Raw genomic sequence first — 10,185 nt, 5'->3', positions numbered from 1 at the left:
GGAGACAGAGAATCCTAAGCAGACTCCATGCTGTCAGCACAGAGCCCGATGTGGGGCTCAAACTCACAAACCCTGAGATCATGACCTGAGACAAAACCAAAACTCGGACGCTTCACCAACTGAGCCATCCAGGTGCCCCTGAAAGCATTCTTTATATGTTCTGGATACCGATCCTTTGTCAGTTATATGAAATTGTACGTGTTGACATTTTGCTGATCGTTGTTTCTCAACGTGATGTAAAGTTTAGGAACTGATGAAGAATTCCTGGAACTTGGACTTAGATCATTGATGAAGACAGAGAGTGATTTCATTGAGGAACTGTCACTCAGGGCTACCCATCGAGAGTTCCGAAGAGAAAAAGGAGTGTGGGAATACTGCTGCAGCCCCCACGCTCTGCAGCACCTCCTTTGCATATGTTAAATGCCATCAATATGCTTTAATGGTGGCATGTTGGATGCTAGGCAGAGCATATCAAAACTTCTGCCTGCCTGAGAGCAAATGCCACGTAAGAGTCCTTAGATTTGCTTTTAGCAAACCCTTTGCCTCATTTTGGGGCAGGGCATTCAGATGCAATTTATTGCATCACAAAATCGTGTTTTTCAGCATTTTGATAGCCCTCAGAAATTGCTGACCTCATGATGTACTCCACTGGTGTTTCCATTTTTCCCAGCACTGCAGCTGGAATTTAGAATCCTGACTCACCCTTCAGCCAGCCACACAGAATGCTGATCATTCTGGTATGGTCAACGCTCACAAAGTGACTTTGAAAGGGGAAATAGATTTCGGACAAACCAAAACCAATGCAATTCAGGTAACAGTGAGACTTTTCTAACTTTCTCTTCTGCTCAGTTACTGTCCTTTCTCCTTTGACTGAAGGGGAAGCCACACTTCTACAATCCTGGCCATAAAGCTGTGGATTGTACTAGCTGGCACGGCCAGTCCTGTCCTTCTGAGCTCAGTGAGTTGTCTTTCCCATCTGCAGAGTCCAGGCTGGGGTGTGGCGCTTACAGTGAAACAGTCTGCATAGCTGAGTTAACAATTCCAAATTTAGCTCTCATTTCAATAAATTACCTTATAAAACATTTACCGGTCAAAATTATCTTGACTAGTTTATTTATAAGAACATTGCAATTGTTCATGGATTGCCTGTGAAGAAACTGATACACAGTTTCTTATAATTTCCCCTCAAACCACAGGGGAAATAAAACAAAACAAAACAAAACATAAAGGCAAGTACCAGGATTTCTAGGAGCATGAAATTTATACTTAAGCTATACAAAGAAATGTTAAGAGGCTTTGGATATTTTCAAAGGGCAGTGGTGAGGATTAAATAATGTATAATATATGAAAATGCTTCACTAATTCCAAAGTGTTTTACCAAGGTAAAATATTATTAGGATTAGTTTCTGATACATCTAAGGCATGAAATTCCTTTTGTACGCTGATTTAAAACACATAAACAGTGTCTTGGACATGTGAATAGGCAATGATAATATTTCAATTGTATTTGAAGAATGATTGGAAGTAATTTTTTCCCTTTATTTAGATGTTGGCTTCCCCATTTGATGCAATAAAAGTTCTCAGGGGACTAAAACTGACTCTAAAACTTACGGATGCTGAAGATTTATCCAAAATGAAATTTGCCTTGGGTGGTACAGAATTTAAAGACAGCTCATGGGGCGCCTGGGTGGCTCAGTTGGCTGAGCGTCCGACTTCAGCTCAGGTCATGTCTTGCGGTTTGTGGGTTCAAGCCCCATGTCGGGGTCCGTACTGACAGCTCGGAGCCTGGAGCCTGCTTCGGATTCTGTGTCTCCCTCTCTCTCAGACCCTCTTCTGCTCACGCTCTGTCTCTCCCTCTCTCTCAAAAATAAATAAACATAAAAAAAAATTAAAGACAGTTCAGGACTAAACTAATGGGGGTGCTTCACGTGATCCCTCCTGGGCTTCCTATTTTCCTCCTTTTTGACACTTCAAATACACCTCTAGTTTCCTCGGGATTTCCCGAGTCAATCAGGGCCACTTCCTTTTCTCTTCAAGATTGACCTGCCCTGCTCTATTGGGACTATCATCTTATCAACCAACATGCTAGGTTAATAATAAGTTAATTTACATAGCAGTTTATGGTTTGCACATAAACATTCAGCTGGTGTCATTGAGATGTTATTATGTGCCATACTACCCATGGTATTTTCACCTTTGCTATCTTATTAGTTCTTACAGAAACCTCCTAGATTCAAGCATAACTTCTCTAGGTAAGATCTATATATGTAAATAGGAGGCATTAGCCTCCTGACTCATGCAATGCTTCCAGGTGGTATATGGCAGGGCATCAGCTAAAGTTACATGATATGGTAATAAAGTCTCATTTCAAGTTCTTGTAATCCCTCTGTCTCAAGGGGAAAGTCTCACTTTGGTGCTTACCAGGCTTTAACTCCTCTAGGACTGTATTTAACCTTTCTTAATAAGGAGAGTGTAGGTCCAAGTAACCATCTAGAACATTATCATTTTATTAGGATAACGCAATAGACAAGTTACGCTGTTTTCTCACTTGTGTAATCAAGTTTCCTCTTTTGTTCACATACACACACACATACACGTATTTTATTGCTGAAGCAGCTGAGAGTAAGTTGCAGACTTGGGCATTTTTAATCAAGATATAATTGACAAAAAATATTATATTAGTTTCAGGTGTAACAATATAATGATTTGACACTTGTATATATTGTGAAATGATCCCACAATAAATCTAGTTAACACTCATCACTGTACATAGTTACAATTTTTTTTCTCATTTTGAAAAGTTTTAAGATTTACTCTCTTAGCAACTTTCAAATATAAAATACAGTATGATTCACTGCAGTCACCACGCTGTACATTATATCCCCAGGACTTATTTATTACCGGAAGTTTATACCTTTCGACCCCTTAGCCTAATTCACCCACCACCCTCCCCCTGCCTCTAGCAACCACCAACCTGTTCTCTGTATCTATGAGCTTTTATTCTTTTGGTTTGTGTGTGTGTATGTATGTATATATGTTTGTTTGTTTGTTTAGAGTCTACATATAAGTGAAATCATATAGTATTTGTATTCTTTGTCTGACTTATCTCACTTAGCATAATGCCCTCAAAGTCTATCCGTGTTGTCACAAAATGCAGGATTTCCTTCTTTTTTAATGGCTGGATAATATTCCATTGTATATATATACATTTTCTTGATCCATTCATCCCTCAATGGACATCTATGTTGTTTCCAAAAGTTTCCTCTTGGAAATTCAGAAAACGGGGCACCTGGCTGGCTCAGTCAGTGAAGTGTGTGACCCTTGATCCAAGGGTTGTGGGTTCAAGCCCCACACTGGGTGTAGAGATTGCTTAAAAATAAAATCTTTAAAGGGTGCCTAGGTGGCTCAGTCAGTTAAGTGTCCGACTTCGGCTCAGGTCATGATCTCATGGTTTGTGAGTTTGAGACCTGCATTAGGCTCTCTGCTGTCAGCACAAAACCAGCTTCAGATCCTCTTGTCTCCCCTACCCTCTGCCCCTCCCTTGCTTGCACTCTCTCTCTCTCAAAAATAAATAAAAACATTTTAAAATAAATAAGATGCAAGTGTTTTTTTAAAAAATAATAATAATAAAATAAAATCTTAAAAAAAAAAAAAGAAATTAAGAAAACAATACCGGGGCACCTGGGTGGCTCAGACAGCTAAGCGGTCCAAATTCAGCTCAGGTCATGATCTCACAGCTTTTAAGTTTAAGCCCTGCTTCGGGCTCTGTGCTGACAGCTCGGAGCCTGGAGCCTGCTTCCCATTCTGTCTCCCTCTCTTTCTGCCCCTCTCCGACTCACGCTCCATCTTGCCCCCTCTCTCTCTCTCAAAAAGAAATAAACATTAAAAAAAAGAAAACAATACCATTTACAATTGCACCAAAAAGAATAAATATTTAAAAAAAAAAGAATAAATCTAGGAATCTAGATTTATCTAGGAATCTAGGAATAAACTTAACCAAAGTGATGAGTGACTGGTATGCTAAAAACTATAAAACATCAATGAAAAAATTGAAGATGACACAAAACATATAAAAAGATATCCCATGCTCATGGATTAGAAGAATTAATATTGTTGGGGCGCCTGGTTGGCTTGGTTGGCTAAATGTCCGACTCTTGATCCTGGCTCATGATTTTATGGTTCATGAGTTCCAGCCGCACATCGAACTCTGTGCTGACAGCATGGAGCCTGCTTAGGATTCTGTCTCCTTCTCTCTCTCCCCTTCCCTGCTTGCTTGCTCTCTCTCTCAAAAATAAATAACATTTTTTAAGAAAAGAAGAATTAATATTGTTACAATGTCCATACTACCCAAAGCAATTTACAGATTCAATGTAATCCCTACCAAAATACCAACAGGATTTTTCACAGAACCAGAACAAATAATACTAAAAGTTGTACAGAACTACAAAGACCCTGAATAGCCAAAGCAATCTTGAGAAAGAAGAACAAAGCTGGAGGTATCACAATTCCAGATTTCAAGACATACTGCAAAACTGTAATCAAAATAGTATGATACTGGCACAAAAAAATAGATGCATAGAACAATAGAACAGAATAGAGAGCCCAGAAATAAACCTATGATTATATGGTCATTTAATCTGTGACAAAGAAGGCAAGAATATACAATGAGGAGAAAACAATCTCTTCAATAAACGGTGCTGGAAGAATTGGACAGCTACAAGTAAAAGAATGAAGCTGGACTATTTCCTTTTTATTTTTTTTTTTTCATTTTTGAGCGACAGAGAGAGCACAAGCAGGGGACAGGGGCAGAGGAAGAGAGAGAAGTATGCAGGCTCCACACTCAGCGCAGAGATGGACACAGGGCTTGATCCCACAACCCTGGGATCATGACCTGAGTGGAAATCAGGAGGCAAACACTCAACCAACTGAGCCACCCAGGCGCCCTGAACTGGGTCACTTTCTTTTTTCTTTCTTTCTTTTCTTTCTTTTTTTTTTTAATGTTTAGTTATTTATTTTGAGAGAGAGAGAGAAAGAGCACATGCATCAATGAGAGAGAGAGGGGTAGAGAGAGAAAGAGGGAGAGAGAATCCCAAGCAGGCTCTGTGCCCTCAGCTCAGAGCCTGAAATGAGGCTTGAACTCATGAACTATGAGATCATGACCTGAACTGAACTCAAGGGTCGGCTTCTTAACCAACTGAGCCACGCAGGCGTCCCTGGACCATTTTCTAACACATACACAAAAGTAACCTCAAAATAGATTAAAGACCTAAATGTGAGTCCTGAAGCCATAAAAATCCTAGGAGAGAGCATAGGCAGTAATTTCTCTGACATCGGCCATAGCAACATTTTTCTAGATGTGTCTTCTGAGCCAAGCGAAACAAAAGCAAACTCAACTATTAGGACTATGTCAAAATAAAAAGGTTTTGCACAGTAAAGGAAACAATCAACAAAACAAAAACACAACTTACTGAATTGGAGAGGATATTTACAAATGATATATCTGACAGGGGCTTAATATCCAAAATCTATAAAGAACTTATACACCTCACCAAAAAAACCCCCAAATGATCCAATTAAAAAACAGGCAGAGGACCTGAATGGACATTTTTCCAAAGAAGACATACAGATGACCAGCAGACACATGAAAAGATGCTCAATAATACTAATCATCAGGGAAATGCAAATCAAAACCACAATGACATAGCACTTTGCACCAGTCAGAATGGCTAAAAACAAAAAAGACAAGAAATAACAAGTCTTGGTGAGGATGTGGAGAAAAGGGAACCCTCTTACACTGTTGGTAGGAATGTAAATTGGTACAGCCACTGTAGAAAACAGTATAGAGTTTCCTCAAAAAATTAAAAATAGAAATACAGGGGCAGGGGCACCTGGGTGGCTCGGTTGGTTAAGCATCCAACTTCGGCTCAGGTCATGATCACGCGTTTCATGAGTTTGAGCCCCGCATCAGGCTCTGTGCTGACAGCTCAGAGCCTGGAGCCTGCTTCAGATTTTGTGTCTTCCTCTCTCTCTACCCAATCCCCCTCATGCTCTGTCTCTCTGTCTCTCAAAAATAAACATTGAAAAAATTAAAAAAAAAAAAAAGAAATACAGGGACACTTGAGTGGCTCAGTCAGTTAAACATCTGATTCTTGGTTTCAGTTCAGGTCATGATCTCACAGTTCATGGGTTTGAGCCCTGTGTCAGGTTCTGTACATAAAATATTATGCAGTCATAAAAAAGGATGAGATTGTGCCATTTGTGACAACAGGGATGGACCTAGTGAGTTTTATACTAAGCAGACTGAGTCTATACAGACTGAGAAACACAAGTACCACATGATTTCAGTCATATGTTGAATCTAAAACAAAAATCAAAAAAACCTCAAATATAACAACAAATAAAATGCAGAAACAGACCCATAAATCCAGAGAACAAACCGGTGGTTGCCAGGGGAGGTTGGGTGGGGAAGGGGAGGGGAGTGAGAGATACAGGCTTCCAATTATGAAATGAATAAGCCATGGGATGAAAGGTACAACACGGGGAATATAGTCAATGGTATTGTAACAGTGTTGGTAACAACTGGTAGCTACACCTGTGGTAAGCACAGCATAAGGTAGAAATTTCTCAAATCACTATGTTGTACACCTGAAACTAGTAGAACATTGTGTGTCAACTACATTCATATTAAAACATTTTTTTTAATTTTTATTTATTTTTCAGAGAGAGAGAAGCAGAGAGACCGAGCTCGCGCAGAGGAGGGGCAGAGAGAGGGAGACACAGAATCCGAAGCAGGTTCCAGGCTCTGAGCTGTCAGCCCAGAGCCCGATGCAGGGCTGGAACTCACAAACCGTGAGATCATGATCTGAGCCGAAGTTGGATGCTTAACCGACTGAGCCACCCAGGCACCCCTCCACTACATTTAAATAAAATAATTTTGTCAAGTTTCCTCTTAAGAGTAAAACGTGAGTTAATTTAAGAATAAATATGAAGTAAATAAGAGCAGAGGAAGTACAACAAAATGTAATCGATCACAAAGACAACATGAAGGATAGGTAGATTGGGCAAAGAGGGAATGGAGGGTCTGCAAGGGGAGCGAGTGTGGGAAATCAGATGACATTCAAAGGGATCCTGAACAGTGGAAGAGGAGAAGGGAAGTACGTGGGGGTGGCATTTCCAGAGCCTCTCGCCTAATCCAGTTTAAGTATCTGCCTTTGGATCAGGCCTTGAGGGTCAGCTGTTGGAGTAATGTGTGGTGATTATGGTGGAAGAAAAGATCCTCAAGAAATATGCTGTCGCCGTTAAAAACAAAACACAAGATCATTTTCGCCCTGTGATATGGCAAGGATGCTGTTGAGTAATTACAACACTCTGGCCAGCTATACTTGAGCATTAACAGTGTTTTTAAATGAAGGGAGGAAAAAAAAAAAAAGAGGGCAGAACCAATCTCCTGTTTTCTACTCCTTCTGTGTGCAGAGTTTTCGGAGAAGAACCTGGAGCCCAGGGCTGGCACTGGAACATTTGAGTATCTGACTGCTGTTCGACCAGCTTTTCCTGTTGGCTTGCTATTCCCAGGAAACCATCAATGGAGCTGTTTGGCTGGGGTGAAGGGCTATTAGAAGAGATGTTTGAGAGCTTCAGCACCTGCGCTCACACACATGCTCACCTGCCCACAGAACCTTACATGCCCTTGATTATTGGGAGATTGGAAGAATAACACAAGAGGGTAAAACCTCCTCTGGAGACCAATAACTCCAAGGATACTGACTTGCCCTCCGGGGGACCTAAGACCCATCTGGAAGGTGACAATTGTCTTTGATTTCTGTCCCTCTTCCTTTTCACAAGTCACTTTCCCCCTCCTTACCATTGTCTTTCCTTCACTCTTAGGTAGTGATCTCAGCTGAGTAAGAGCCAACAAAGAGCTTCCTATTGACAGGTTAGCCAAGGGTCTCAGCTTTTCCAGGGTTTGTTCCATGGGTCCTTCTTGAAGAGTCCATTAAATCTTTCATGGTACATTTTGTAGAGAGGCTAATAAAGTATAGGCTCTTTCAAGGTTCCCCATATCATAGCCACAGACCCTTACACATTTGTTCATCCTATCTACTTTTAAGACCATTATAAGTTCCCATATAAAAGGACAGGTTATCATATGGGGACATTAAAGGTGAAACTGTAGTTTTTAAGATCCACAATAGGAGAAAAAAGTAACTCGGAAAAGTAAAATCACAGGAAGTCACAAATCTCTCAATTTCATTATACGATTCTAAACTGTAGGCCCTCCAAGGTCAAGGGTAGGCAAAGTCTGACTAATTTTTATAATACCAGTACCTAACAGAGTATCTTGAATATAGATCCTCAATGAATTATTATTGAGTGGATGAAGATTTCATTGTCTGTCTCGGCAGCACGCCTAAGATTGCCCAGATTCTTCATTGTTCTCAGAGCCAGCATTTATTACATCTCACTCGAAAGTCGAAAGTCGCTAAGACAAGGCATTTTCCACAGGCTTTTCCTGTTTTTTTTTCAGTACTGGCCAACCTCGATTTTCTGGTGACAACATCAGTTGGCTTGTGTTTTTTTGCTGGCCTTTGCAATAATACAGTAACAAAATCTGGAATCACCAGAACTGATGTTAACACAAATAGTTTTAAAATGGAACTACCATTCAAAGGAAAGGTTGATGCTTACCTAACAAGGGTTAGGACTGTAGAATAATGTTTGTAAGAAGTACTGTAAAGTGCTATCCATATTTTAGCTACTATTATTATTTAAAAACTACCAATAGCACCTTATAAAGAGTATTCCAGGTCATTTTTACTCTATATGACAAAGCAGTGGTTTTCCAATATTTTTGGTCAGTGAAATGGTATTCTGGCAAAATACCTCAAGACTTGCTATCTCATTCACTCTTATCCAGTGCAAGTGTTTTATCACAATGAATAGGAAGAAGAAGGCTACTTTTAATTTCCAGTTTCCAATAACCTTCTGCTAGGAAAGACGAAACAGGATAAAAGAATTGTGGAAAGGGGTTCCAACTACAAGGTAACTATGGTTAGATTCTTCATCAATTCCTCCAAGATCAACCAGGATTAGATTCTTGACAAAGCAACAAGAAGCCAAGCTAAAGATTAGAGAAACCTCGGGCGCCTGAGTGGCTCAGTCGTTAAGTGTCCACCTCCGACTCAGATCATGATCTCATGGTTTGTGAGTTCGAGCCCCGTGTGGGGCTCTAGGCTGACAGCTCAGAGCCTGGAGCCTGCTTCAGGCTCCCTCTGTGTCTCCCTCTGTCTGCCCCTCTGCTGCTTGTGCTCTGTCTCTGGCATTGTCTCAAAAATAAATAAACGTTGGGGAGCCTGGGTGGCTCAGTCGGTTAAGCATCCGACTTCGGCTCAGGTCATGATCTCGGGGTCTGCGAGTTCGAGTCCCACGTCAGGCTCTGTGCTGACAGCTCAGAGCCTGGAGCCTGTTTCAGATTCTGTGTCTCCCTCTCTCTCTGACCCTCCCCTGTTCATGCTGTCTCTCCCTGTCTCAAAAATAAATAAATATTTTATAAATAAATAAATAAACGTTAAAAAAAAAAAAAGATTAGAGAAACCTAAGGCTGCCTGGGTGGCTTGGTCGGTCGGTCACTTTGGCTCAGGTCATGATCTCACAACTTGTGGGTTTGAGCCCCTCATCAGGCTCTGTGCTGACAGCTCAGAGCCTGGAGCCCACTTTGGATTCTGTGTTTCCCTCTTTCTGCCCCTCCCCCACTCGCGCTCTGTCTCTCTCTCTCTCTCCTTCAAAAATAAACATTAAAAAAAAAAAAAGATTAGAGAAACACAGAAAAAGGCTCAGAAGTGGAAAGACCATTGAACATAAGACCTCCCATTATGCCTGCTTTCCCCTCTTAATCTTTAACCCTTGGTGTTCCTGAAGGTTCTGTCCTTGGCTGCTTTCTCTCCTCACTCCCTAATTTCCCTGTTTCAACTGCCATTTACCGAAGAGGAAAGGAGGCAAGGGGAAAGTTACCTAAGTGAAATTTGGGGAAGGGGTAGAATGAAAATGACCAAAACAAACGAGCACATGTGAGTCCACCTGCTCAAAGGAGATAGCCCTTATTCAAATCTAGCTACTTGTCTTTGGAGAATATGGGATTAGGGTTGCCAGATATCTTTTTTTTTTTTTTTTTTTCTTAAGAGAGAGAAA

General features: G+C 40.8%; 1 long non-coding RNA gene across 1 annotated transcript; it reads left to right on the top strand.

The window, feature by feature from the left end:
- Window positions 1–565: 565 nt before the first annotated feature.
- On the top strand, window positions 566–9,515 carry LOC113596455 (uncharacterized). The gene is made up of 3 exons (XR_003417193.2): window positions 566–811; window positions 6,723–6,962; window positions 7,474–9,515. It is a non-coding gene; the product is annotated as an uncharacterized LOC113596455 (long non-coding RNA).
- The last annotated feature ends 670 nt before the right edge of the window (window positions 9,516–10,185 follow it).

This window comes from Acinonyx jubatus, chromosome A2 (assembly GCF_027475565.1).
Source record: "Acinonyx jubatus isolate Ajub_Pintada_27869175 chromosome A2, VMU_Ajub_asm_v1.0, whole genome shotgun sequence".
Lineage (NCBI taxonomy): Eukaryota > Metazoa > Chordata > Mammalia > Carnivora > Felidae > Acinonyx > Acinonyx jubatus.
Note: the sequence above shows the minus strand (reverse complement) of the source record. Positions and strands in the feature narration are given on the sequence as shown.